We start from the raw sequence: 4,410 nt of genomic DNA on the forward strand, positions 1-4,410 counted from the left end.
CATCTAACTCATCTTGAGTGGCAGTTGGGAAAAGCAAGACTCCTAAGAGCCTTTCTGCTGGAAGGTGGTGGTGGTCTGAAGACCTGGAAGCTCATCCTCAAGCAATCTAGCTATGTGGCAAACTATGCAGAATCGAGTGGCTTAAGGCAAGTAGCTAATTCATTGTAATCTCACAATTGTGTGGCTGGGAAATTAGGGCTGGGCTCAGCACAGGAGCGTGATTCTTCCACTTCACCTAAGTCTGGTGCATCCAAGGCCGGCTCCTTGCTGGGAGTGGTTGGAAGGATGGACTTACATGAGACTATTGGCTAGAGTACCTACACATGGCTCTTCATAATGGTGTCTTAGAGTCGTTGGACCTCTTTCCTGGTGGCCCAGGTTCCCTAGAGACCCAGATAGAAGATGCCAGGCTTCACCTCACCTAACCTGAGCAGCTCTAGAATGTCTCTTCCATCTCATTTTGTTGGGTCAAAACAGATCACTGACACCAGCCCAGATTTAAGAGGAGGGAGATTTGTCTCCACTTTTCATGGGGAGAGGAACAAACATCCTGTTCTCATTTGTAATCTTCACACTTCTGCTCAGGGACTCACCAGGTCTTGTGGAGGCAGCGAGGTGGTGAGAGAAAGGATCTCCCAGTCTCATGGCCTGGGTTGCAATATCGCCATTTCACTCGAGTTCAGTTAATATCTCATCTCTGCCACGGATCCCCAGTTTCCCTCTACACACAATAGAAACAATAGAAGAGAAAGTAAGATCATATATAAAAAGCCCAGACTGGACTGACATCCAGAAAGGACACTCTTCCTGGAGCTTTTGATGACTCTACAGTGAGAATGATCATGTGGGCCGAACAAATGAGTCTGTGCGTGTTTATTAAAAAGTAGGCTCAGTCTCATCTGTGAGCCATGAAAACGTTCCAGAGATAGTATAAAAAGAGAATGGAAAGGGAAGAAACATTAAAAAAAAAAAAAAGACATTAGGGTATATAATTAAAGCTAGGTATAGTTTGTTTTTTTTTAACTTATTTTAGTTTTATAAATATCTTTGTGTACTGGGTCATGATATGAAATGATTTGTTTGTAAGACGTATTTTTTCTTTTTACTGAGGTTGATGATCAAAAGATTTTAAAAGTTACTGAGAGAACGAAGGTGAAATGCTTTTGCCCTGTCATTCCGAAGGATGATTCTTGTGAGAAGGGTCTGAGAACCCAGGGCGGGCCCAGAGGAAGGGCTTAGTAAATATGCAAATCCCACCAAGATCTTGGCCTTGGGGATATTTGACTGTCAAAAGCAACAAAGTTAAACTCCCTGGAAAGCTCAGCATTTTGCCCTGGTGTCACTTTTGAATGATCTACATAGACCTGAAAATCATAGGGATGCAAAGCATCCTCATAAAATCCCACCAGCCTCCCAGATCTTATTCCTTGAGCATCTTCAGGGAAATGAGTAGGTTTCTCTCCCTGGATCTTAATGTAGGTACAGAGGAGGAGGAGCTGAGTTGGGGATGGATTTGGGGAGATGTAAGGACAAAAGACCATCAAAGTAGGTTTGTGATAATCTATCTGCTAAGGACTCCCACCTTTCCCCCCACCCCAGAATGGCACCTTCTGACGCCAGCCACGTGATTCTCATGGGAGCTACTGGAGGTGACCCCCCCTTCTATCATATGTGACTATTCTGACAATTGATCTGAAATGGCCAGTAAGAGCTCTTTCCTGAGCCATTGTTTTGGGTTGCTGTTGTTGTTTTGGGGGGTGGGTAGAGCAAGCTTCTATCAACCCTTCCGGGTGGTAGAAACCCTAAGAGGTGCAACTTGAGAGTTACTGTGTCAAAATGTCTCCAGATGGAGGAAGCCGATCTTCAGGGAGAAAGAACAAATCCAGTGTGCAGAGAGAAGCATGGAGGGAAAGCAGCGGGCGCCCACGTTGCTTGGAGTTCTCCGAGGCACTTGTTCAGGAAGCCCAGCTGCATCCTTACTTTGCTCAAAGCACAGCCGTTCAACCTTCCAGTCCACGAGCTCATACTTCCCCTTTTGCTTAAGCTTATTTGAGATGAGCTTCTGTCTCCTTGCATTCCTAAGTCTTTCCCCAAACACTCTTAAAAGGAAGCAAGTTGGTGGGATTGGAAGGGATGATTCTGAACACTGTCATTTTTCCTGGGCCTTCGTCATGCTGGGAACAGAAGTTGCCACCCCCCCACCCCCATCTTTTTCTTCCTGCCCAGGCATCTGTAGGATGCACATCCCCAGAACCAGGTGCAGCCTCAGGGAGAGAAGCACCAGCCAATGCACACCCTGGATTTGCCAGCTTGCATACTCCCTCCTGACGGGAGCAGTTGAGGGCAGCCAACTCTCCCCGCCACGTGGATCCTCCCAGCTCCTGCATAGTTAAATGCCATGATCTCCACTGCCAGGGGCTGCCACATCAGGAGCCTTGGATTAAGTGATTTGTCTCCCTCCAACACAGCTGCTCCCTGGTTCCTGTCTGACAAATGCGGTTCATTAGGGCTGACAAAGATGAATGTCCTTGTTTATGGAAGTCAGCTAAGTGCTGTTCTCAGGGAGCCAGTGGACCTGGATCTGAAGCAAGGTATACATCAGGTTGGCTCCCCAACACTTCCTCTCAGCCACAGGCTACGATGGGGACACGAAAGCCAAGTTATGTGCCTCCTGCCAAGAGTAGATCCCATAAGAGTTTCACTGTTGGGGTACAATGAGATTTGGCAGCCTACAGCAGCTTCTGTCGCCACCATCTGAGAGTCAGCCTGGTTTTGAAAGCGGTTGCCCTGTGATGTTCTTGCAGGACACCCAGCCAACAGGCACACATCTGGGTCACTAATATCCACTAGACAGTTCCTATAAGCTGAGCATATGAGGAGGGTGGCCTGTGGGATAAGAACCTGGGGCGGTGGTTATCTAGTGAGGAAAAATTATCTGAAACACCATGTGGGCAAAGCCAGGATACAGCAGTGACAATTACCATGAGTACCTGAAAGAATGCTAGCCACAGTCTGCCTTCCTGTCCTCCGACCATTGACTTGAGTCAACAACTCCACATAGAAAAGCCCAGAAAATCCAAAGCAATGGTTCCCAGCCTGGCTGGGCAGCAGGAACTCTTGTAGCTGTGGTTTTCAAACTTTTGGACCATCATTCACAGTAGGGAGCACATTTTATCTCACAATCCAGGTGCACATGCACATGCGTGCACACACTCCCCCATTTCAACAGCTTCACCAATGTTTAATTTTTTTTTAATTGGTACTGGGGATTGTACTCAGAAGCACTCAGCCACAGAGCCTCATCTGAACCCCTATTTTGGATTTTATTTAGAGACAGGGTTTCATTGAGTTGCTTAATGCCTTGTTTGTGCTGAGGCTGGCTTTGAACCCGCCATCCTCCTGTCTCAGCCTCCTGAGCCGCTGGGATTACAGGCATGCGCCCCTGTGCCTGGCACCAATGTTAAATTTTACTGAATGAAATTCATTCTGATGTTTTCTATTCCATTTTATTCTATTTATTTTCATATTTTTTTAAAAAAAATATTTATTTATTTATTTCTTACGTTGGGTTGCTGAGTGCAACCCAGGGGGGCATTCTACTACCGAGTTACATCCCCAGACCTTTCTATATTTTATTTTGAGACAAGGTCTCATTAAGCTGCCCAGGCTGACCTCAAACTTGGGCTCCTCATGTCTCAGCAGGAGTTGCTAGAATTCCAAGTTTGCACCACCACACACAGCTCATAGTGATTTTTAGAACTTCACATTAGCCTTGTTGGAGCAAGAACTCTGGAGAAGGGAGCATATATGCAGAGACTCTCAGGATGGATAATCATTAACCAAACAGGGGTGTGGAGGAAAAGCATTTCTGACAGAGAAAATCACATCTGCAAATGCCAGGAGGGGAGAATGAGAGAGAATGACATCTGGCATATTGGAGAATCTGGAAGTTCAGCTCAGTTAGAGCAAGATGTTGGGGGAAGAGAACGATGAGGGACAGGCTGTGAGTCAAGTGGAGCAGTCATAGGGACTTATAAGACACTTGAAGAATTCAGATTCTGTGCAGAGGGCAGTAAGAGGCCCTTTTCTTTCTTTCTTTTTCTTTTTCTTTTTTTTTTTTTTGTGTGTGTGGTGCTGGGGATTGAACCCAGGGCCTTGTGCATGCAAGGCAAGAGCTCTACCAACTGAGCTACATCCTCAGCCCAAGAGGCCCCTTTCTTAGGGTGCATTTCTATTATGCAGAATGGTGAGCTTCATGGTGACATTATTTGCACTTACATAAAAACACAACTTGATCAATTTCACTCTCCAGTACCCCCACCTTGCCCTCCTTCCTTCCCAACACAACCTTCTACCCTAACAGTCACCTTCTACTTTTGTGCTGTTCCCATTTTCCCCTCTAGCTTCCAC

General features: G+C 46.3%; 1 non-coding gene across 1 annotated transcript; it reads right to left on the reverse strand.

Annotated features, from left to right (window-relative positions):
• Positions 1-4,125: 4,125 nt before the first annotated feature.
• Positions 4,126-4,197, reverse strand: Trnaa-ugc. The gene has a single exon. It is a non-coding gene; the product is annotated as a tRNA-Ala (tRNA).
• Positions 4,198-4,410: the final 213 nt, after the last annotated feature.

Source organism: Marmota marmota, unplaced genomic scaffold (genome assembly GCF_001458135.2).
Source record: "Marmota marmota marmota unplaced genomic scaffold, marMar, whole genome shotgun sequence".
Lineage (NCBI taxonomy): Eukaryota > Metazoa > Chordata > Mammalia > Rodentia > Sciuridae > Marmota > Marmota marmota.